The following is a 26,276-nucleotide window of genomic DNA, read 5'->3' on the forward strand; positions in this document are numbered from 1 at the left end:
CCGACCCAGATACGGTCATGCAATGGGTGTTTCCAGGTACAGAAATACTCCATTTGAAAACAGACGTTCTTACTGCTTCTCCATGAGGCATTCTGATGACATCTCTGACCATTGTACAATTTTGCAGCCGGTCATCTGCTGGTCATTTACTCTGGTACATGACAAGAATTTCAATACATGATGAGAATTGAGTCTGAGACTGCCTAGTCTCAAAAGACTTGATATTCAACATAGGAACATAGGAAACTGCCATATACTGAGTCAGACCATTGGTCTATCTAGCTCAGTATTGTCTCCACAGACTGGCAGCGGCTTCTCCAAGGTTGCAGGCAGGAATCTCTCTCAGCCCTATCTTGGAGAAGCCAGGGAGGGAACTTGAAACCTTCTGCTCTTCTGAGGGGAAAATCTTGCAGTGCTCACACATCAAGTCTCCCATTCAGATGCAACCAGGGCAGACCCTGCTTAGCTAAGAGGACCAGTCATGCTTGCTACCACAAGACCAGCTCTCCTTCCCATGGATTGGCAGCAAATGGCCAGCAAATGGTGCTGCGAAACTTGCATAATGGCCAATGTTGTCACCTGCTGGAGCAGGTTCCCAAAAACCATGTGACTGGCTTTAAAAGAATTAGACATTAGGCATTTATTTTATTACTTAACTGTCCCAATAAACTTACTTACAATAAATTTTGAAGTGATGTTTTTCTTTAAGTTATTCATACTTTAAAATACATTGCAGTCACATTTGCAAGTTTATTGTGCCACATCAGGGACTAGAAGCTCAACCTGAGAAATTAAAGCAGAGATTTATTCTTTGACTGCTTTATACTCTTATGACATTGATTATCAAATGGAGAATTGGAACTCCTGAAGGAAGATTCTCATTCCTTTGTTCATTTAAAATATTTCTATCCCTACTTCTATCAGCTGGTCTCCAAGTTAGTCTGCATAATGTTAAAACAGAAAGACTGAAATGCAAGACCAAATCAAAATAAAAACCAAACAATGAATATCTGAGCAAACCATAAAATAAAGAAGCACACTAAACAGCGGATAAAAACAAATAATATAACAACTCCATATTTTAACCCATCAAATGCTTAGGCAAACAGGACAGGTTTCATGTAGAGATGTGCACGGAACCGCGGCTGGGCGGTTTGGAAGTAGCGGGGATGGCGCTTTAGGGGTGGGGGGAGGGTACACTTATCCCTCCTGCCGTTTCCATTCATTCATTCATTCATTCATTCAATTAATTTCTATACCGCCCTTCCAAAAATGGCTCAGGGCGGTTTACATAGACAAATAATAAACAAATAAGATGGAAACCTGTCCCCAAAGGGTTCACAATCTCAAAAGAAACACAAGATAGACCCCAGCAACAGACACTGGAGGTATTGTACTGGGGGTGGATAGGGCCAGTTCCTCTGTTATGCGATGGGCACTTCCGGCCGATGAGGGCAACGGGGCGGCAGGGAGGTATGCTGCTGCCCCGAAGGTTTTTATGAAAAAATGATGCTGGCAGGGGAGGAAGTGGCAGGAGGGGTAAGTGCACCCTCCCCCTGCCCTTAAAATGCCAGTCCCTGGGGCCTTCGAATTTTGATCCGGCCCCATGTTCGAACGTGTTCATGCACATCCCTAGTTTCATGTGGCACCAAAATAATAGAGAGTGTGTACCAGGCAAACATGTAGCCACCTAATGGCTCAACGGAGAAATGACTTGACTAGCAAGCATGAGGTTGCTGGTTCAAATCCCCACTGGTATGTTTCCCAGACTATGGGAAACACCTATATTGGACAGCAGCAATATAGGAAGATGCTGAAAGGCATCTCATCTCATACTGTGCGGGACACGGCAATGCTAAACCCCTCCTGTATTCTTCCAAAGGAAACCACATGGCTATGTGGTTGTCAGGAGTCAATATCGATTTGAAGGCACACTTTATCTTTACTTTACCAGGCAAACATGTTTGGAGAAGACATTCCATGATTAGGGCTCAAATATTGAAAAAGCTTGGTCTTAGGTAGCAAATGGGCAAGTCCAGGTTTTATAATAGAGCTTGCATCATCTAGCAGCACACACCATTCCCCAGCAATGGAGCACAGGCACTCAGGCTTAGCCAGGTTATGACATTAGAAAAACAACACCAAGATATAACGTTGAGTGTGACCTAGCTGAGGTCCTTCCAGATAGCAAAGAAACCTGTGCAATTTGAAGCGCTTGCACACCAATTGGAAGCGAGAGCTTACTCAGACTGCACAGCCACCCAAAGGCTTGCTTTTGGTTCCTCTGAGGGATCTCACTAGCTAGTCATATGGGAAGTGGGGACCTTGCACGATTTTTGCAGTGCCACCGGCTGGCCAGCTCTTCCTTTCTGTGAATAAGCCACCTCTTTCCCCCATTTGTCAGAAAGATACTAATGAAAAGGGATGGGTTATTCATAGATAGAGAATTCTTCTTTTCCTTATATGAGAAGAATAAGTGTGTGTGTGTGTGTGTGTGTGTGTGTGTGTGTGTGTGTGTGTGTGTGTGAGAGACAATTTGCTTAAAATTTGATAGAGCTGGAAAGTTAGGCGGCAAATAAAATTGCTTCAGGGGCCAGACTTGGATTCTGGGCTGCCAGTTTCCCCTCTGTGCCTGAAAACATTAGTAAAGTTAAAAGTAAAGTTGTGCTGTCGAGTCGGTGTCGACTCCTGGCAATCACAGAGCCCTGTGTTTGTCTTTGGTAGAATACAGGAGGGGTTTCCCATTGCCATCTCCCACGCAGTATGAGATGATGCCTTTTGCATTCTTCCTATATCACTGCTGCCCAATATAGGTGTTTCCCATAGTCTGGGAAACATACCAGCAACCTCTTGCTCCCTAGGCAAGTTACTTCCCTGCTGCACCAGTGTAACATAGAAAGCTGCCCTAGACTGAGTCAGACTATCAGTCCATCCAGCTCAGAATGTCTGCACTGACTGTCTCTACAAGGTTTTAGGCAGGAGTCTTTCCCAGCATGCAAGGGATTGACCCTGGGCCTTCTGCATGCAAAGCAGATGTGCAACCACTGAGCTACAGCCCCAGCCCCTAAGGGGAATATTTTACAGCACAGTGCTCACATGCAGTCACCCATCCAAATGTAGACCAGGGCAGACTCTGCTTAGCAAAGGGGACAATTCATGCTTGCTACCAAAAGACAAGCTCCCCTCCCCTCATGAGCCTCATATTGCTACTGTAGATAAAGAGCCATGTATTGCTGCTAACTAACCTAGATGCTCCAACCAACATAACATGCAGAGAAAAGCAAGGAGCGGGGAAAGCACAGAGTCACAGGCAGGACTGCCAAGAAATGCACAGCTTTTGCTGTCCAGGCTCCCGAGCTCAGTGAGTTGCTCAGGTTCCTGATGGTGCTGCCAGGCTTGCCAGGTCCCAGATGAGTCATCGAGCAACGAGCAGCTGGCTGGAGAAGCGAGCATGTCACGGGAGGCATCACGTCTCTGCAGCTGATGGCAACAGGCAGTGCTCTCACGGTCCCTGGGGGCAAGCACTTCCTCACTCTCAAGGCATTTGCACATCCTGCTGCAACGGAGTCCACAGAACCTTAAGGGGCAGAGGAGAAAGAATAGCCAGATGCTCTCTATTTGACAGCTATTTCATATTTCAGAACAGGACACTTTTCTGAATTTAGGCTTGCCAAACCCTCCCCACCCACTCCCACCCCGCCTCCACTGGCCTTGTGTCTCCAGGGAGTTATTGGCATATGGCTTCATGCTTCGGGGTTAAAGTTGAGCGAAGACACCTCGAACGACATCCGCGGCATTGAGGGAAGCAGCCCCTCCCCTCGGCTCTCGGATTTTGTTTTGGAACAAGTTCACAGGGCACGCTCCGTGTTTTCCTTCTAGCCAGTGGGGTGGAGGTGGGGAGGGAGAGGGAGAGCTTCCTTAAGAGTGATCTCTACATTTCTAAAGAGAACATCCCTCTTATCATGCTAATGATTCTATGTCAGGGCCTCTCTCTATTTGCTCTGGCATTTTCAGAAAAAGTAGCTTAAAACCAGCATTTTCAAAATCCGGAAATACGTCGAGATAAGCTAGAATTCGCATCACAGAGCCTGATTTGTGTGTGGAGTGAGTCCAAGAATCTTGAAGGGACTTCGGGGTAGGTTTGGCTGCTGTGTGAATGCACATACTCTCCTCTGAAGTAGATTCGGGGTAGAAGCCCTATGTGTAAGGCCTCCAGGAAAAGGCCTCAATCTCCAGGTGACAACTGACAGCAACTCTGGAGATTTTAACAGCTTGATTGCCTTTAAAACACACACACACACACACACACAAAATTGGGGGGGGGGAATCTCGAGAAATAGCTTTAGTAAGAGTTGGCATCCCTATTTCTGATACTCCCCTTTATTACTGTTTTTAGAAGGCTACAGGATTTAAAAGGCTAGAATTTGGTTAAGATTGGGAGAATCCAGGAGTGGGACTTTTGGGTTAATGCCCCCCCACTACATTTACTCTTCTAATTTGAGCACTAGGCCCTCCATTACCTCCATTACATTTTACCTCTAGATACGTGAAAAAAGATGACAGTGCCCTTGCGAATGTGCAAAGTGCTTACCTTGCCTGCTGAGGACTGGAGCCAAAGGAGGCAGGACAGAGGATTCCAGGAGCCAGGAGGAATGATTATTTCTGCCTCCTTTGTGGGATACACACAGTCCAACCAGCCTCAAAAGATCCGAGATTAGGGGATGGAGCTTCCAGTGAGAAGGCTGGTACTTATAAGAAACACTTGTACTTTCTTGTATTTATGAAATCGACACGTATAGATTGGGCCAAAGGTTCCTACTGCTAGGGCTCCAGCAAAGGCTTGATCCTGTCCTCAGCTGGTGTCTGTAGCAAGAACCATTCGTGCTAATCATGACAGCCAAATGCATAACAATATTGAAGGAGCATTTTAAATGTTTCAGATGTTAAATATGGAAAAATTCTAGTTGTCAAGAATGCAGGGCATTCTTATAGATGGATGTTATGAAATTATTCTTATAGATGGATGTTATGAAATTTGGGATCTAATTGCATCTTGGGGCTAATTCAATTGGTATGTGTATTTCATCGCTTATGCAAGAGAAATATGAACAATGCAATAAATGAAAATATTTGAAACAGCGTCAGTTTCTTCTATCACAGATGAAGTGTCAATTCACGTTATATGCGACCAACAGCATGGTGTCTGTCACATGACCAATGTAAAGCATGAGAATATCTTGTGCAATACTGCAAATCAACGTTCATGAGCTTGGAAATCTTTTGAATGCTGCTCCTGTTCACAGAGGTCGGTCTGTGGTATTAAACAGGGCTGTGATCACAATCAGGTATCGCGTTGGAGAAGCCTCCGCCTCTCGTTTGAGAGCTGTGAACACTCCCGATTGGCCATCATGAGAATTCTACAAGCAAGGTAGGAAGAGGGGAGAATGATTGTCTGTGAATTAGGTATGGCAGCAGGAGATGCAAGGAGTCCTTTCCCTCCACTTTTGCCCTGGAGCTGGGTAAACGTTCTGGGCTCCTCACGTCATCCACCACTGTACTCAGCTTGCAGACAACCATTCTCCCCTCTTCCTACCTTGCTTGTAGAATTCTCACAATGGCCAATCAGGAGTGTGCATGGCTGCTGAGTGACAGGCGGAGGCTTCTCCTTCCCTATTCCCGGTTGTGAGAATAAGCCTAGGTTGTCCTCTTTTCAAACGTTATATTTTCTCAGGTGACAGACCACATCAGTGATCAAACATAACGTATGACTTGAGCCTGAAGCTGTAACAAAGCATGTCCTGTCCGGCAATCCTGACTTGAGATCCTGACCCTTGCCATAAAGGATTTGGATTGGCTGAATTGGTCACATCCATGCAAGCCTGAAATATGTGCATTTATACCGATATAATCTCAGTCCCTAAAGGGGATGATGCTTTCCCCCCCTCCCCCAATTTTTTTAAATTCAGTCTGTAAATATTTGCACTGCAGCCATGCCAAAGCTCTCAGCTGCAGCAAGGATACTGCAGAAAGTAAATAAGGGTAGTGGAAGGTAACTCTCATAAATAGATGGGGTGGGGAGAGGATCACAAAGCCCTGCCAGATGCAGCTTCCATAGCTGCAAAATGCCAAATGAGGGAGGAAGGAAAGGTGAATGGAGCCAAGGAGAAAACACATCAGCCCTAATCACTATTTCAAAAACAAGGACAGGACAAGACAAGACTGAGGGAGGAAATCACTGCCTACTTGCTATTCAAGAGGAATTGTTCTACTGAACCAGGGACATGTTCACATTAGAATTTCTGTCACTGACTGTGGAGATTTGTTCTAAGTAAGTTCACTACATACATACATTTAGAATGATACTAGGACTTCTACATCTGCCTGTGTTTGGGAAATACAAAGCTCAAATACTAGAGTCCAAAGGGTAGAGCTCAAATCAGTGGTATAGCAACGTTCGAGGTAACATAGGAGTAAAATCCAAAGTGTGCCTCCCTTGTTCATCCCCCTTTGCTTGCTCCCTCTCTGCCCCCTTCTCACTAGGGGGCAGAGAGGCACAACCTGTGCACGAACCTGTTTGACAGGCTATTCTTAGAATGCTGAACAGGTTCGGAAGTTCAAACGCGGGGGCAGGGGCGGCTTTAAGGACGGGGGGTGCCCTTACCCCACCCACCCACCACCACACTTCCCCCTCCAGCGTACCTCTTTGCCAACCTGTTGTTTTACTGACCGGAAGTGTGGTGTGTGTGTCACGGGCGTGCATGTCACATACATACGTGCGCATGTCACACACATACGCCGTTCCATTCAGTAAAACAATGGGCTGGCAAGGAGGTATGCTGCTGCCCCACTGGACTCTTTATGCACAGAGCACTGGAGGGGGAAGCATGGTGGGGGGCGAGGGTAAGTGCACCCTCCCCCATCCTTAAAACCACCCCTGCCCCACTATCGGCTCAAAGGGAGCTGGTTCTGTGCACATCCCTACTGCCCACAGATCAAAAGATCATGCTTTGAGTGGTCAAAAAACAAAGGGGGGGCAGGCAATATCTCCACAACAGAAGTTCAATTCTAATAGATGATTAGATGATGTAAAAACAATGAGTTTCACACATTTCACACATCGCATGGTCATAATCCCAGGTTTGCCACTGAATCATATGAACATAGGAAGCTGTCTTCTGCTGAGTCAGTCCGCAGGTCCATCTGGCTAAAGTACTGTCTACACAGGACAGGATGGCAGTGGCTTTCCAAGCTTTCAGACAGGGATCTTTCCCAGCCCTGACTGAAGATGCTGGGGATAGAACTGAGATTTCTTGCAGGCAACAGATGTTAGGCTCATTCACATGATGAGAAACTGGGTCACACACCGTGTGAAAACCATCATTCACATTCCACACACGCAGTTGATTATAGTTCAATACATGAATCTTTGGTTTATGCCTCTTGTACCTGAGTTGTACCACTTCACACAATATATTGTTAGGTATATCCCTAAGTGTTTTACAGTGAGGGAAATAAGTATTTGATCCCCTGCTGATTTTGTCCGTTTGCCCTCTGACACAGAAATGACCAGGCTATAATTGGAATGGTAGGTTTATTGTAGCTGTGAGAGACGGAATAACAACAAACAAACCCTCAAAAGCCCAGTGCCCAAAAGTCAGCGATGGATTTGCATTGTAGTGAGGGAAATAAGTATTCGATCCCCTATCAACCAGCAAGATTTCAGGCTCCCAGGTGTCTTTTCACTATATGCAGGTAACGAGCTGAGATGAGGAACACCCTCTGTAAGGGAGTGCTCCTAATCCCAGCTTGTTACAGTACCTGTATAAAAGACATCTGTCCATAGAAGCAAGCAATCACTCAGCTTCCAAACTCACCACCATGCCCAAGACCAAAGAGCTGTCGAAGGATGTCAGGGACAAGGTTGTAGACTTGCACAAGGCTGGACTGGGCTACAAGACTATCGCCAAGCAGCTTGGTGAGAAGGTGACTACAGTTGGCACGATAACTCGCAAATGGAAGAAACACAAAACAACTGTCAATCTCCCTTGGTCTGGGGCTCCATGCAAGATCTCACCTCGTGGAGTTGCAATGATCATGAGAACGGTGACAAAGCAGCCCAGAACTACACGGGGGGAACTTGTCAATGATCTCAGGGCAGCTGGAACCATAGTCACCAAGAAAACAATTGGTAAAACACTACACTGTGAAGGACTGAAATCTTGCAGTGCCCGCAAGGTCCCCCTGCTCAAGGCAGCACATGTACAGGCCCGTCTGCAGTTTGCCAATGCACATCTGAATGATCCAGAGGAGAACTGGGCGAAAGTGTTGTGGTCAGATGAGACCAAAATCGAGCTCTTTGGCATCAACTCAACTCGCCGTGTGTGGAGGAGGAGGAATGCTGCCTATGAGCCCAAGAACACCATCCCCACTGTCAAACACCATCCCCACTGTCAAACGAAAAGCCCTCTCCGTGATGGAGAATCTGTGAATGGAAGGGTAGATCAATCTACCCTTGAAATCATGCTGTCATGGACAGGGCTTTTCGTGCTTTGGAGAGGGCTTTTAGTGCTTTGGACAAGCCCTATTGGGCCCGCGAGTGAGGGGGCATGCAGATGAGTGACAGGGCGGGACTTCCTCTTCCTTCACCCTGCCACTCACAGGTATGGCAAGCCTTCAGACTAACATCCGAAGGAGCCTATAGAATACCATAAATGCAGGTTGAACTGTGAGCTGAGACCAGGCTGAAGCATTCAGACCAGTGTGGATCCACTTCATCCACATTCTCAACATGTCATCTTGGCCAGCTGAAGTGGTTCTGGTGCTGGAAGAGCTCCATTTCCCCTGGAACTTGCTTCAATTTCAGATGTGGGTACTCATTAACTACAGGCTAAGTGTTGCCCGGCAATATGTGCTGTGTATGAGAAAAAGATACACAAGTCCCACATAATTCTTTCAGGAGGCTGGTAGGGAGAAAGAGCCATCCCGAGAAGAAGGGACTTTTGCATCAATCACTCCTTCCCCCTCACAGATCCACCCACCTACTGCAGGCTTTCTTCAAAGCAACGAATGGTGTATCAAGCGACATCATCTTTAATCAGCCTCTTCCCCTCTGGAATCCTTTCATAAATATTGCTAATAGCTCAACACATTGCACAAATGTACAGAATGTTCTGCCTTGGCTGTCCTCGGAGAGTCATGCAAAGATGACATTAATAATATATTGTAGCTCAGATGTGTTGGCAGCTCTCTACCATGGGGTTACTATTGCCATTTCAACCTACACCGCGTTTCACCCCAGTGGACCGGCCCACGTCTGCTGTAATGGAATCTAACTTGAGATATGTTCATCCAGAAGAGAAACAAGCATCTCAGCACAAAATGGAGTAGGCAGGTTATTAGACAGCTAATGATTGAGGAGAGGCACAGGGTGGCAGAGAGAGATATTATGACCATTAGACCTGGGTTTGAGACACAGATGTTCTTTCCACATACTCAGTTGATTATAGTTCAATAAATGAATCTTTGGTTTATGCCTGTTGTACTTGGGACCACTTCACACTATACATTTTTAGGTGTATCCCTAGATGTTTTAAGTGTACAGGAGAACCCCGTTATTCACAAGGGACTCTGTTCCACAGAGGTGGGTGGTGGGTGCAGGCATGGATAGCGAATCCGTGGACAATGGAACATTGGGGCTACGAGAATTGGAGGAATGCCCCAAATCACCTCCAGTCTCCCCCAAGACCACTCAACAGGCCAAATAAAGTGCCCTACCAAGCTCCAGATTCTCCCAGAAGCGAAAATGATGTGGAAAATTGCCCCCTCCATTTTCTCCCAGCAAATGAGCCCTAAAATGGCTCTCAAATACAAAATGGTGGCTGGAAATGACCTCCAAGGTAATTTCTGGCTACCTCAGACTCGTGGGTATGTGGGTTTAACCCTTCCCCCTGTTTCCCCCCCCCCACCTATACCGAGGTCGGGTGTCCATTACCCAACCACAAATATACAAAACTGTGGGTGCTGGACCTGAATCTTAACGAGATTCTCTTGTATATTCAAAAATGTAATGTGGGAATGTGACCTGCATATGTCTGGAAATGTGTATATGATACAGGCACACTTGACAGAAAGTCAGGATAAGTTCCCTAGAGAGGGTACACTCTGTAGGAAAGGTCTATAACTAGTAAAGAACAAGCCCGTCCATACAAAGTACTTAGTAGAGTACAAGCAGAGTGTTCTCAGTAGTAGAGAACAGGCTTGGTCACATGAAGGCAAACTGGGTACATCTTAGATATCTACTTACAGTGAGGGAAATAAGTATTTAATCCCCTGCTGATTTTGTCCGTTTCCCCCTGACACAGAAATGACCAGGCTATAATTGGAATGGTAGGTTTATTGTAGCTGTGAGAGACGGAATAACAACAAACAAACCCTCAAAATCCCAGTGCCCAAAAGTCAGCGATGGATTTGCATTGTAGTGAGGGAAATAAATATTCAATCCCTTCACAAAAGATGTCTTAGTACTTGGTGGCAAAACCCTTGTTGGCAATCACAGAGGTCAGAGGTTTCTTGTAGTTGGCCACCAGGTTTGCACACAACCCAGGAGGGATGTTGTCCCACTCCTCTTTGCAGATCCTCTCCAAGTCAGAAAGGTTTCGAGGCTGATGTTTGGCAACCCGAACCTTCAGCTCCCTCCACAGATTTTCTATGGGATTAAGGTCTGGAGACTGGCTGGGCCACTCCAGGACCTTCATGTGCTTCTTCTTGAGCCACTCTTTTGTTGCCTTGGCTGTGTGTTTTGGGTCATTGTCATGCTGGAATACCCATCCACGACCCATTCTCAATGCCCTGGCTGAAAAGCCCTCTCCGTGATGGAGAATCTGTGACACTCCCAAATGAAATCAGAATCTTCCCTTCTCTGGTAGTTTTAAAACTACTTTTGAAAACACACCTGTTTTATCAGGCTTTTAGTTTATGATGTTTTAAAAGTTTTATTTATGGCAATTTTAATCTGTTTATATTATTTTTAGGTTTTGGTGGTTGTTTGGATTATAAACTGCCCTGAGATTTTATATAGGGTGGTATATAAATGTGAAACAAACAAACAAATAAACAAAAGATAACATCTGAACAGGACTATGATCTTGTTATAACCCTTACAACAACCTCTGTATGATAGACCAGTAATAGCATTCCCCGTCTACTTTATAAGTGGAACTGAGGTCAAGAGAGAGTGGTGCACTACATATTGAGTTCACAACAGAGACAAGATTCAAACTAGGGAGCCTTCCTGCTTCATCACTCACTCTTTTAGCCACTGCACTAGACTAGACATTTGCCCAAATTTGTGGCTTATGTAAAATCTGAACCAAGATCCAAGGTACAATATCAGGGCTTAATTTCAACAAGGCTCACCATGACTTGGGAACTGCTTTCAATACCAGAGCTGCAGCATATAAAGAAATGGTCTTTGTGTAGAGTAGGAATGTCATTATTTACGTATCCCACCTTTCTTCCATAATTTCATTCAAGGCAGCATACATGGGGTCCCAGGTGGTCTCCCATCTAGGCACTGATCAGACTGAGACCTGCTTATCTCTAGTAAGCTATGGTCTGAGAGCACATATCTGCCTCAGATGCCATCAGACCCACTTCACTACTTCCACACTATATCGAGTGACAACTAAAAAACCAAGACAAAACAAAACAAGGCATTTCCCAGCAGCATTTTCTTCACCACATTTTCTGCATATGGTATTTATTGTTTTTGTATTGTCTCTGTAATGCTGTGGGGCTTTGGGGGGGGGATTTTTAAACAAATAAAATTTTAAAATCTGTTCTCTCTCGCTTGTGAAAAGTGTTTTGAACACAAACTGACTCGTCTAAATAAGGATTTGCATGCAATCATGCTAAAAATTTAGGTGTTATCTGAAAATGTTTGTCTTTGCAGAAATATCATTTATCACTTATGATCTGTTACATTTCTGAAGCATTTGCTAGAATTATGAAAGGTTAAGCTGTCAAAAATGATGCTTCCTCCATTTTTTTAAAAGAGGAGTCAGCTTGTTGATGCAATATTGGGAATGAGATGGAGGAAGTGGAAGTGGAAAGGACTTTTTCGTTTGTGGCTTTGAGTGTGTGGTTAGATTTTAATTGGATCATCTGGCTGACTTGGATAGCTTTCAGGAGCTTTAGATGTTGTGTGGTATTTTCAAGGAGTGCTTCCAGACGGCTGCTTCCCCCATGCTGGTAGAATTAACAGGATGGGAGCAGATGTACCTTAGGTTTTCCACTACAATCAATGTCGCCACCTGTGCTGATTTCTCATCAAATAGTCTATCTAGTCGATTTGGAATCGTGGTTATCAGCATAGAACCTGGCACTGTTCCATTATGGCCTGAGGGTGTCATACATGGAATGATCTCACACACATCTCACTATCAAATAGGAACATAGGAAGCTGTCTTATACTGAGTCAGACCACTGGTCCATCTAGCTCAGTATCATCTACACAGATTTCAAGGTTGCAGACTGGAGTCTTTCTCAGCCCTATCTGGGGATGCCAAGGAGAGAACTTGGAACCTTCTGCATGCAAGCTTGCAGGTGCTCTTCCCAGAGCGGCTCCATCCCCTAAGGAGCATATCTTACAGTGCTCACACATGCAGTCTCCCATTCACATGCAAAGCAGGGTGGACTTTGCTTAGCAAAGCAGACAATTCATGTTTGCTATCACAAGACCAGATCTCCTCCCAATAGAGGTACCCTAAGTCAAAACAACTGCATACAGCTGCCAGCTCTCATTTTTATGCTCAGATTGCCTGCAATCATTATCATTACAACTACATTAGTAACGCCATGCAAATATGCATGTTTCTGCAAAACTGGAGCGAAAAGCAAAGGTGGAGGGGCAAAGGGGAAGTGCCCAGAACAAGCAAAGTGGTCATGTGAATTGACCTTTAGCATGGGAATGGGGTCATCACTCAAAGGAACACAGGAAGATGCCTTAGACCAAATCCAACCACTGGCCCATCTAGCTCAGCACTATCCACACTGACTGGCAACGGCTTCTCCAAGGTTGCAGGCAGGAATCGCTCCCAGCCCTACCTGGAGATGCCAGGGAATGAACCTGGGAGCTTCACATGCTGTTCCACTGAGCTATGGCCCTCTCCCCTAAGGGGGATATCTTATGAGTAGTCAGCCATCTAAATGCAAACCCAGACAGACTCTGCTTAGCAAAAGGGACAACTCATGCTCATGGTCACCGGACCAGCTCTCCAGTGGGTAAAGCATCTGCTTTGCCTGCAGAAGGTCCCAGGTTCAATCCCTGGCATCTCCAGATAGGGCTGAGAGAGACTCCTGCCTGAAATCTCAGAGAGCCACTGCCAGCCAGTGTAGACAGTACTGGCCTAGATGGATCAATGGGCTTACTCAGTTTAGGTAGCTTCCTGTATTCCTGATGCTGGACAGGTATTGATTGATTGATTAAGTGCCATCAAGTCGGTATCGACTCTTAGTGACCACAAAGATAGATTCTCTGGACAGGTATATACATTTGGAATTAACAGGTTTTATGCTCAATGAACTTCCCTAGAGGTCTAGTAGTAGAAGAAGGTTATCGCCATTTTACAGAAGAGATAATTGAGATGGCACACAGAAAAATAGCTAATATTAATATTTGCTTTCCTGGAACATATTTCCTGGACCAATTCCTGCACTCTCTCTACTTTTGTTTTGCATAGGAAGCTGCGTTATACTGAGTCAGACCCTTGGTCGATCTAGTTTAGTATTGTCTACAACAACTGGCATTGGCTCTCCAAGGTTCCAAGCAGGAGCCTTTCCCGGCCCTACTTGAAGATAAAGTAAAGTGTGCCGTCGAGTCGGTGTCGACTCCTGGAGACCACAGAGCCCTGTGGTTTTTCTTTGCTAGAATACAGGAGGGGTTTACCATTGCCATCTCCTGAGCAGTATGAGATGATGCCTTTCAGCATCTTCCTATAGCGCTGCTGCCCAAAATAAGTGTTTCCCATAGTCTGGGAAACATACCAGCAGGAATTCGAACCAACGACCTCATGCTTGCTAGGCAAGTTATTTCCCGCTGCGCCATTAGGAATTAAATCTGGGACCTTCTGCATGCAAAGGAGATGCTCTACCACTAAGCTACGGCCCCATCCCCTAGTGGGAATATCTTACAGCAGACAGAGCTTACACATGGTCACCCATCAAACCAAGGCAAACCCTGCTTAGCAAAGGGGACGATTCATGCTTGCTACTGCATGACCGGCTCTCCTCCACTTTCCAATTATTGCATATCCTCTTTTCTAATAGAGGGAGTGATGCTCTAGTTCACTAAGGGAGATCTGCATGCATAGCCAATGTGGATGCCAATGCATGCCTCTATGCTAATTTCCATCCCTGTTATGCAGTCCCAGATGCATCTTGTGCTGGACATGGAAATGGCTGTTTGCATCTTGGCCTTTCTAGATTTTATTCAGGACTAGTTAGCTGAATTAGAGCAAGATCATGGTCTTACAGTTTCATCCTATGCATGTTTGCTTGGAAACATCCCACTGAGCTTAAAGGGTCTTACTCCCAGGAAAAAGTGCTTAGGATTTAATACAATTTCCTAAGCCCTCTATGGTTGTTTTACGTATGATAAAAGCCCTAAAAATCAGTCTAGATCAGGTGGCCAATCTGACACTCTCCAACTGTTGCTGGGCTACAACTCCCATCATCTGTCACTGAAATATATTGCAGCAGGAGGCGATGGGAGTTGTAGTCCAACAGCAGGTGAAGAGCCTTAGGTTGGCCACCCCGATCTTGAACATCTCGTGGGAGGATTTGCCATTACAGTATTCCAAAAAAGGTCTTTTTCTAACTCTCCTCCCAACTCCCAGTTCTAAACTATAAATTTCTGCCAAACACCATTTGATGTTTCCACCCTTGCTACCTAAAATATCAAGCCGCCCAAGGATCTATTTGTTTTCCGGTGGAAATCCTATCTGATAGGGGCACCTCCTTTCATTACAGCCCTAATTCCTGCCATATCATAATGTAAAACATGTGCCACGACTATGATAAATGAATCAGCCTCAAGCCAGACATTCTCTGAGAACAGTGACAGAGCTAACAGACTGGCGGAAATAAGAACACTTTAAATCAACTCTGCAAATACAGGATTAGAATGAAAAAGTGACTAGAAATTGTATTGATCACTTCCTATGAAAGATAAATATTTGTCATTTTCTATTTGTCTGGGCTTTTAAAAAAACACTTATAACAAATAACCCCACTTCTTTGGGGGATTTTGGCCAATTTATATGTGGATTTTCTCGACAAATGTCTCTTTAAATCAGGGTTATGCTCCTCACATCTTGCCTCTACAGTTATTGGTTACAGGGGTTGCTGTCTTGTGTCTCCTTGCCTTTGAGACCAAAGTAAGCAAAATTATCATCAGTCAGTTTATTGTATCCATTTCAGTTAGTACAGAAGAGTGCAATGTTTCACACATCACTTGATTAAAAATGTAGCTCTAACATGATTGTTTCATGCACACAAGTCACTGTGTGATGTTGCAGTCTATTGAGCAAGGGTGTTCAATCGATGAGCCCGCTGATTTGCTCATGAAGTGATTCACCCCTTAAATAAAGGGGCTGATTCAATCGTGAACTGAAGCACCAGCCATTCATAGCAAATCGATTCGCATGTTTCGCTTAGTGGGTGCCATTTTGTCTCCACCTTTTTCAGTTGCCTATTGCTCTCCTGGCCCTGGCTTCTGATTAGCTTGAGATCTCCTTGCTTTTTGGTTGGGTTGTCATCTTTCAAATCAAGTGTTGTCATGGGCAACAGTGACCCCATTGGCTAGGGGGGACAGAGCAGGAAGCGGGGAAGCCAAAGGAGGGAGTTCCAAAATGTATATAAGGGGCTGCTTGGAGGCAAAGAGCCATTGCTTTTGTGCCTCAGGAGAGGAGAAAACTTGGATCAGAGACAGAGGGAGACTGCAGCAGCACTGAGAAAAGAGCAGAGAGACTGTGGTCTGCCTGGCCCAGCAGTGAGTGGAGAGGCAGAATGCCTGTTGGCAATCTTCTATTAACCCTTTAATTGCAGTGCTTGCCAACTGCTTCTCTCCCCCCACCCCCATCTTTTCTTGTTTTTGTACCAGCAGCACCAATGTCTTACTGGTTGCTGCTTGGAGTTTAATTTTATTATTCTTGCTAGCCAGCACCACCACCAGTGACTTTAATAACTGAGGTTCTGTATGAGTGCACTGCAGTTCCTCCCCCCCCCCCGCCATATATTAAAAGAGTAACAGCAGTCCAGTGGCTTCTGTTTGAATTTTATTTCCTGTGTGGTTTCTTTTCTCTTTGCTTGCAGCCAGCCCCCTTTAATAATTGGGGTTCTGTGACAACCTCCCCACATTTTATTTAAATTGTACCAGCAGCACCCAGGCTTGGGGTGCTGCTTGGAATTTTATTCCTATTTGTTCGTTCTCAATAGTTGGGGTGTGCTGGGGTTTTTTGTTTTTAAATTATTTTGCAGCCTGGCTGCCACCTTTGCTGCTGCTATCTGTGTGCTGCCTGTGCCTGGCAGATTAATTTTGGGTTCTGTAGGCTGAGTGCAATGGGGAAGCAACCTGCCTAGAGAGCAGGAGGCTGTTGGTTTGAATCCCCACTGGTGTGTTTCCCAGAATATGGAGAACTCCTATATCAGGCAGCAGAGATATAAGAAGGTACTGAAAGGCATCGATCATCTCATACTGTGCAGAAGGCAATGGTGAACCATTCTTGTATTCTACTAAGAAAACAACATGGCTCTGTGGTCACCAGAAATTGACACCGACTCGACAGCACAACCTTTTCTTTTTGTGTGCTGCCCAGCCTGCCAGGCTCCCTCTGTTTACCTTTTGGGGGTTTTGTTGGGGGGGGGGGCTGACTGATGCTCACCAGCCCTCCTTCCAGCTGTCGAGTCCCAGTGTCTGCTCAGCCCAAGAGTGCCTCTGAGAGCGACACCTGGCAGACGCCAGCTGAAGATACTACTGGAAGCCTCAGCTGAAGATGCCAGATAGGTGAGATCCCCCAACACACACACCTCAGTCGGGTTGTTTGGGGGAGGGATTAGGTGGCAGGACTGCAGGTCAGGAGGAGTGGATTAGAGCGAGGCCACAGTAACCCCCTACCCTTCTTTGCCTTGCCTTCCCTTCCACTTTCCCCCATAGTTTCTTGTTCCCCACTAAAACAGGGGGCCCTCACCAAATAAAGCCTGATGCTTCAGAGAGCACTGTGCGTGGCACACAGAGCATAAATAGGCCACCCCTGAGTCCACACCCCCTTAAAGATGCTCCTCCTCTCCCATTTGTAAGGGTTAGGGCTTAAACTTAAAAAAAGCAGAGCCAAGAGCAGAGTGGCTGATAGAGGGAGGGGTGATGCTGCTGGTCATGGTGGGCGACAGCAGAGGGGCCTCCTTCCTGAGTCACCCACCCGCTGATGTGGCTGTGCGCAGGCTCTCCTATCTGGAAGAGCCTGGCCCCTCATACAGCCAGCTGCTTCTAGTGGCCGAGGTGCACATAGAGGGGAGGTCCTCCCCCGTCAGGGAAGAAGCTTTTCTTCCTGTGGCAGCAGAGGAGAAGGAGTTATGGCTGCTAACCCAACCAGATTATACTCTCCATTCTCCCCAGTCCCTATTGGCAGTGCACCCCTGCTGTCTGGGTCAGAGGAGCAGCAGGAGGAAGTCATTCCTGTTGTTCCTGGGCCTTCTCAGCCCCAGACGGAGGGTGGTGCTGGCCTCCAGAATAAACCTGCAGCCCCAGTACCATCACCACCAAAATGACCACAAACCGAGAACAGCATGGCGTGGGGCCACTTTGAGCACTGCCCTGGTGGCTTGGAATGGCAGCAATTCTGCAGCACCTGCAGTGAGATCACCTAGGGGTCACTGCTCCTGTTGGAAGCCATAGGCCTGGCGTGTCCTTGGCTAGCAGCAAGGCACCAGCTCCTGCTCCCGAACAGGGGAAGTTGCCTGAGCAGGCTGGTCAGTGGGTAAGCAGTCTAGTCGCCCAGAGCCGCTACATCTCATCACCCAGGTAACTGGGGAGATGATTGCTTTAGACAACCGGCCATTCCAAGTGCTGGAGAATGCAGGCTTCTGCTGGCTGCTCTGGCTGCATGAATTGTTCTCTTTGCTAGGCTGGGTCTGCCCTGGTTTGCATTTGAATGGGAGACATGTGTGAGCACTCTCCCTGGCATCTCCAAGATAGGGCTGAGAGAGACTCCTGCCTGCAACCTCAGAGAAGCAGCTGCCAGTCTGTGTAGCAAATATTGAGCTAGATGGACCAACGGTCTGACTCAGTATAAGGCTTCTTATGTTCCTGTGCTTGGCCCCAACTACAAGATCCCCTCACACACCACTTTCAGCCGGTGGGTGGGGCCCTCCCTTTACTAGGCATGCAGGGAGGCCGTGTCAGGGCTGCTGCATGCAGAAGAGCCTGACACCAGCGTGCACTTCACTGTGGATCTGTGGGACAGTCCCAGTGGGAAAGCATGCTGCTTTCCTGTCCCTCACGGCACACTGCTGGGGGCAAAAGAATGAGGGGACAGCTGCTGCTGAGGGTGTGGCCAGCCCCTCCCACGCAGCAAAGCACAGGTGGGCTGTACTGCAGGTGGAGGTGATGGACACAAAGCAAACGGCAGCTGAGCTGTTGATGGCCATGAATCACCAGGTGGAGGAAAGGCTGACCAGGCAGCCAAACCTTTGCTGCCTGGTTCGAGTTCCCCATTGTTCCTTATGGGGATATTTCCCAATTTTTCATGAATTTTCCATTCTTTTTTTGCAATTTGATTCAAGGTTGAATCAAATTGCAAAAAACAATTTGTGCACACCCTTACTATTGATTGATCAGAATGCATGTATGGGACTCATCTCTAGAGTTGCTGGGGTTTGGAAGGTGTCCAATACAGATCCAATTGATCCCTGTGGTTCAGCCTCCCAACCATTTTTGTGGTGATTAGAGAGTCAGACTAGGACTTTGGAGACTCAGGTTCAAATCCCCACTCAGCCATGAACCTCACTTGGCAGCCTTTGGACAATCAGTCTCTCTCAGCCTAACCTATAGTGGCAGCTCAAGATCTCTGTGCATCTGAGGCAAGGCAACAAATGTCACCCCACTTCTGTGCTCCCTCCTCCCCATCTTTTCCTTTTTATAAAAGTGAGGGGCACAAGGGCATCTCGCCACCCCAGCAGTGTCCCAGTAATCTGTTGCCCAAGATAACAGTCTCATTCGCCTCATGGAAGGGCTGCCCTTGCTAACCTACCTTACAGGACTGTTGTCAAGATAAAATGAGGAGGACCATCCGAGTGCCTTAGAAGATAAGTGAGACAAAAATATAATAAATATTAGAGGAAATTGAGTGAGCAGTAAAAGTGGGCACTTGACAATGCTGGTGTGTGCTGGTACCCCAATAACAGGCATGTGTTAATTCCAGTTTAGTGGTAAAATGCTGAGCGAGGAAGACAGGAGGATAGATCTCGGCCACTCGCAGAGGTGACAGAGAGAACAAAGGATGACCGAAAAGTTTGAACTTCAACCACATGAGATATTATTGTGAATCCTAGAGCTTTAGATGTCTTCTCAGCAACGCGACTGTTGGTGTTGAGGGTATCCGAGGAGCCTTGGTGTATAGACTGGGTCATGGCTCAACCCTTAGGAAACAAGTGAAGGATACCTTCAGGAGTCATGCACAGCAAGCAGTACAGAGCTGTATGCAATTTGACTCTAAATGCTGTACTGAGGAAGCCACAGAAGCTCAAATGTAATTAGGCAAGTCATTAAAATGTATTCAAAAATGCTTAATTTTTATTTCATCTGCATGCTTTAATCTGAACCTGGTATTTTGGAGCTGTATTACAGCAGTAGGATATGTATGAGTGAGTAGGAGCACAGAGTAGGAGAATGTGCCACGAAGCAAAAGGGTTACGTTCAACGTATGTATAGTAGTACATACCTTGCTTTAAGGAGGCCTGTACCCTGGTTCACTTTTAAATGAGGATTTGAATTCTGGTTTCCCCAGTCCTAGTACAGAGTTCAAATCCTCATTCAGCCATGAAACTTACTGGGTGACTCTGGGCCAGTCAGGTCTCTCAGCCTAACCCACCTCAAGATTATTGTGAGAATAAACTTAACAATGTACTCTGGGCTCACTGGAGGAAGAGCAGAATATAAATGTAAAAATAAAGTAAATATTCAGATATTACATTGTAAATGCAAGTGCCTATACACACATTCATGTTTCTGTATGACTGACTGTACATGCGTTCATTTTAAAAGTGAATCGGGGTACAAGCCTCCTCAAAGCAAGGTACAGACAGGAAATGTACTAATGTACATACGCTGAATGTAACATGTAATTAACTGCATGTTGATACAGATCTGTACATGCATATACGACACAGACAGCACTGCACTGAACAGAATATGTGATGGAGACACATGTACAAACACACACACACACACTTAACATCTTTGTGTAAGCCCATCTATCTGTGATATCGCCACAACACTGTCTTTTTCAGGTGGACTTCAATAGCAAGTATTGACTGCTGAGCTGAGATCCAGTCACACCTGCATGGTCTTATAAGCAATGCCCTATGTGTGTCAAAGAGCTTTGTTAGATTAATCCCTACAAAGAGTACTATTCACTCAGAGCTGAAACACAGTACTTTTTTCAGTGGTTTCCACATTTCTCACATTTGAACAGAATATGTTCAAGAGTAATCGACTCCAGGGCACTTTCCAGATTAGACCCTGCAACGGGGTCACGGCGTATCTCTGAAGTGTGCTTCCACACTTCCTGCGTCACGACACCACAGTGCCTATCTAGACAGCAGGGTGCCATTCACATTACCAATGCCTTGTTTTGAATTTAATCGCTGCGATATAGTGCTATGACATCATATACCCAGCGTAAGGAAGTTGCTGTTTTTTCAGGTTGTTAGTTGCTGCAAGACTGCTCCCCCTGCTGATTACACTTTGAATGCGACTTATCTGAACAGAGGCATTCTGCTGCTGTTGAGCAGCTAGTCTGGAAAGCGCCCCGGTGTAATCAAGTGATGAGAGTAGAATATAGAAGTGTGAAGCTGTCCTAACAAAAGTGTTTTGACACCAGCATTTCAGTGATTGGGGAGTGTAGGCCTGGGGAGCCCAGTTCCTGGGAGATGCTTGTTGTTGGTTTGCAAAGGCTAGGTAATTTTTGTTCACAGATGCACCATCATGTGCCCATTGAAAAGCTAACTCTTGAGATCCCCCCGGCCATCTCTTGTAGCTATTTACACTTATCCACAAATGCTGCTATCTCTGGCAGGAGGGTAAGATATTCTGTGGATATACTCCTGAAGGCTGCTTCATGGACATACATCTTGCTCCAAGGTCATACTGGGAGGGCAGAACCAAAATAGGTTGTTCTGCTTCATAAAGACAACCTCTGGGACATCTGAGTTTTCCCCCAGCAGGTGTTTGTGTGAGTCAAGGTTTCTTTTGAGAGGGTGCAGAAAATTCAAAGCTTGACATTGAATATGTCTTTAAAATAAAAACAAGTTGGGTTTGACTGACGGCAATCAATTAGAGCCTCTTGCCAGGAAAAAGTATATCAATTAAAGCAGTGACATTTCCGTTTGTCAAAAGCTGGTGTTTCCAAGAGCCTGCGATAACAGCTAACAGGAAGTAATCTAAGAACAAAAGAATTAGGCCTTATGTAATACTGTTACCATGTATTTAGCAAAAACTGCTTCCTCCTTATGGTTGAATAGCAGCATTAAACTTCACCTTGCCTAAAAACTGTGTAGTTAAGTGAAAGAGTCTGGTCCAAGCCCAAAGATACAGTCCGCAGGATTAATATTTCCAGAAGTTCCCATTCATTCACACACACAGTTTTGCTATGAGTTATCACCTGAGCGTATACTGGGCAGACACATCAGTGTCCATAAAAGAGCATGCCCACATAGTGGCTTTGCAGAGGAATATATACGCAGCCAGTACATATTTGTCCCACCCTACACCCTCCAGTACATACCTTATATCTTACTTTATTTATTGCATATTTATCCCAGACTTCCTCTGAAGAGCTCAGGGTGGTTCTCTGTCTGCATTTTATCCTCACACCTTTATGCCCTGAGCTCACGTGAGCTTCATAGCGGAGTGTGAATTTGAACCTTGGTCTGCTGGTCCTTGTTTGACACTGCAAGCCGTTCACCACACTGATTCTCAAAAAGTAACTTTTTAAATATATTTCTATCCTGCTCTTCCTCCAAGGAGCCAACTAGCACAGATAAACCTAGTGAGTTATGGGGATTTGAATGGGGATTTGAACTCGAGTCTCCCCAGTCTTAGTCCAAAACTCTTATACCACACTAACTCTAGATACAATACATTAGCCACATACACAAAAGCTAGAGCCTCTGCCAGAGGCAAGTATTCCCCTCTGACATTTCAACAGCCTCCCAATACTGAAAGGAAATTAAAATGCCAGAAAGGAACAGGGCAAAATGGTGTTCCTACCATGTCCTGTAATAAGATACGAGGAATATTGTAACGCTGCCTCTGATTGTCCAACTACTCTGAGCAATGGGACGTTCTGGGGGGTTTGCAGCATGCCTTGGATGCAAGTTTCCTTTCTCTCTCTTTTTTTACATTTATATCCCGCTCTTCCTCCAAGGAGCCCAAAGCGGTGTACTACATACTTGAGCTTCTCCTCACAACAAGCCTGTGAAGTAGGTTAGGCTGAGAGAGAAGTGACTGGCCCAGAGTCACCCAGCTAGTATCATGGCTGAATGGGGATTTGAACTCAGATCTCCCCGGTCCTAGTCCAACACTCTAACCACTACACCACGCTGGCTCTGAAATGAGAGTCTCTGATGGAATGCCTATAATACTGCAGCCCATGCATGTTTACCTGCAAGCAAGTCACACTGGGACATAGGAAGCCGAGTTACACCGAGTCAGACCACTGGTCTGTCTAGCACAATATTATCTACATTGAACGGCAGCGGCTCTCCAAGGTTTCAGGCAGGAGTCCTTCCTAGACCTACCTGGAGATGCCAGGGATTGAAACTGGGGACCTCCTGCATGCAAGAAAACGCTCTACTTTTAAGCTATGGCCGCATCACCTAAGGGGAGTATCTTATAGCAGACAGTGCTCACATGTGGTCACCCACTCAAATGCAAACGAAGGCAAACCCTGCTTAGCAAAGTGGACGAGGCTCACCATCTCTACTAAGTTCAATGGGACTGATTCCCAAGGAAATATGCACAGACTTTTACTGTAAGATGTTTAGTGTATAATAACCACTAGCAAATCGAAAGTGATCAGAGCCTTTACAATAAATCTGTTTCAAGAATATAAAGAGATGCCAGGGTACACTGACTTTCAGAGGTATGCTTCAGAGCAACCCTTAAGAACAGCCCTGCTGGACCAGGCCCAAGGTCTATCTTGTCCAGCATCCTGTTTCCCACAGTGGCCAACGAGATGCCTCCGAGAAAGCCCACAGGCAAAAACTGAGGGCACGCCCTCTCTTCTGCTGTTGCTTGCCCTGCAACTGGTATTGAGAGGCATCTTACCTCTGAGAGTGGAGGTGGCCTATAACCATCAAACCAGTAGCCATACCTGTCCTCCATGAATTAGTCCAAGCCCCTTTAGAAGCCATCCAAGCTAGTAGCCATCACCACTGTTGCTAGTACTGCTTTCCTGCCAGTTCCCAGAAGCCTCTCTGCCTATGTCTGAGACTGCAGGCGTATGGGTCTCACTTTTGACATGCTCAGGAGTCTCACAGCATTATGAGCTCTGTTTGTTGGCATATTGGGGAACAGTCACTCAGTAGGCAGTGGGACAGTTACCCATAGATTTAACAGCTGCAAAAAGAGCCAAATGGAAACGGAGCTTGCCTTGTGCCTTCTCCATGCTGAGATACCTTAGTGTTCCTTCCAAAGTTAACTTGCAACAGTTAACTCTCTGTTCAAGGTCTCTCTGCACGATTGACCCTCCTTTGGTTTACCTCCCCTCCATAAGGTGCCTCAAACAAGCTAAAAGCCAATTATCGCAGCAGGAAAGTCAGATAAGGCTCCAAGAATTCCGCACTCTCTCCTTATCAAAAGAAGGCTGGAGCAAGTGATAGGAACTCAGAGATGTACTCATTAAAACACTGATTAGTTTACTAGGTATCTCCTACCGAAAAGAGTTCCCATGTTTGTTCAACCTTCGTCAAGAAAGAAGGTCAATTGGAATGTCCCTTCAGAACACGTTTTGGACTTTATCTGCCCCGGATTCTTGAGCCAGTGTGCTCCCCTTGGCCTCCAATGCTACCCGCTTGGTTACCACCTTGTGGAATCACCCCGTTACTTTGACATTGCAGCAAATATTTGCTATACCACTTAGCTGTGTTTTGCTCTGTGGGTCACCCTTGCTTCCAGGCCCTAGATAGTTTCCCTTGCCGGATCCAATCTGCACTGCCTTCATGAGAACAGACGCCCTTTGGATCCATCCCTGCTATCTAACTCCTTTGTTTCTTCTCTGCTTGCTGCTCCCTGGTCTATCCCCGAGGACAGAGGTCCATTGCTCACCCCTGAGCCATAAGGATCTACCCACTATTGAAGGTAGAACCAAGGTTGTATGATAACCGCTGTGCCCCAATCTGGGGCCCCTCTATCCCTGTCTCTTCTCTCCTAAATCCAAGAGCCTGTTTCTTTGAGCCACCATGCTCTGGCCAGCCTAGAGGCTAATTTAATTCAGACATTAAGCAAAATTTCCTCCTAGCAGTTGTATGGTTAATCTTGTAATGTATTTTTAGTAACAATTATTGATTTTAGTGACTCTCTTATTCCATTGTACTCCCTGGATTGATTGATTGATTGAATGATTGATTAAGTGCCATCAAGTCAGTGTCGACTCTTAGTAACCACAAAGATAGATTCTCTCCAGGATCTGTTTTCAGCTTGGCCTTTAAGGTTTCTCTGTGGTGCATTCATTGCTGTCATAATCGAGTCCATCCACCTTGGTGCTGGTCATCCTCTTCTTCTCTTTCCTTCAACTTTCCCCAGCATTATGGACCTCTCAAGGGAGCTGGGTCTTCGCATAATGTGTCCAAAGTATGATAGTTTGAGCCTGGTTATTTGTGCCTCAAGTGAAAGTTCTGGATTGATTTGTTCTGTGATCCATTTGTTTGTTTTCCTGGCTGTCTATGGTATTCTCAAAAGTCTTCTCCAGCACCAAAGTTTAAAAGCGTCAATATTTTTTATTTCCAGCTTCTTCAAAGTCCAGCTTTCACATCCATAGAGTGTCACGGGGAAAACCATTAGCTCGACGATTCTAATCTTTGTAGGTATAGACAAGTCATGACATCTAAATATCTTTTCCAAGGCCTCTATTGCAACCCTACCAAGTGCTAGTCTGTGGCGTATTTCCTGACTGCTGGATCCTTTACTGTTGATGGTTGATGCTAAAAGGCAGAAGCTATCCGCCACTTCAGTGTCTTCATTGTCAATTCTGAGGCTCGTTGCTGTGCCCATTGTCATTAGTTTAGTCTTCTTTACATTTAGTCATATTCCATTTTTTTAAAAGGGGCTCCTTGACTTTCATTACTAGAGCTTGCAGATCATTCTCAGCTATCAGAGTGGTGTCATCAGAGTAGCACAGGTTATTGATGTTTCTTCCACCAACTTTAAAACCACGCTTACCCTCACATAAAACCTTCTCTGTTTTTGAACATCTTTCTCATTTTTCTGTAACCAACACTTTGCATTACATTTATTCTGACGTGGATCTGCTCCATTCTGAGTTAATTTCCCCACACAGAGCCTGAACACAATTTTTGTGGTGTTTACCAATCACCCTGGGGCAGTTCCATTAACACCACATCCCTTGGCAAATAATTCCATAGATTAATTATGGAATTAATTACGGAGGACCCAGAATCTTCATTCAGAAGTCACATTTAAAGAGCCGCAAACCACTTTTGAAAAGCCACACAGCACTTCTATTGCAAGTGAAAAAGAGCAGTTGAGGACTTTCAGCATATACATGCTGCTAAGTCTTGAAAGAATAGTAACAAAGAAGATAATAAATGGTTCACCCGATGTGCAGTATTTGCAAGGAAATTTGGCACTGCTTTATTTGTTCTATGCATTTGGTTTTGTCTTTTAACATAGAATCTCACACGGTCTTGCCAGTAGAAGGTGCTCTACTAAGGCATTTCATCTTGTCCCTGATTTGTGTCTCTCATTCCATGCAACAAATGAA

The sequence above is a fragment of the Hemicordylus capensis genome, chromosome 1 (genome assembly GCF_027244095.1).
Source record: "Hemicordylus capensis ecotype Gifberg chromosome 1, rHemCap1.1.pri, whole genome shotgun sequence".
Classification (NCBI taxonomy): Eukaryota; Metazoa; Chordata; class Lepidosauria; order Squamata; family Cordylidae; genus Hemicordylus; species Hemicordylus capensis.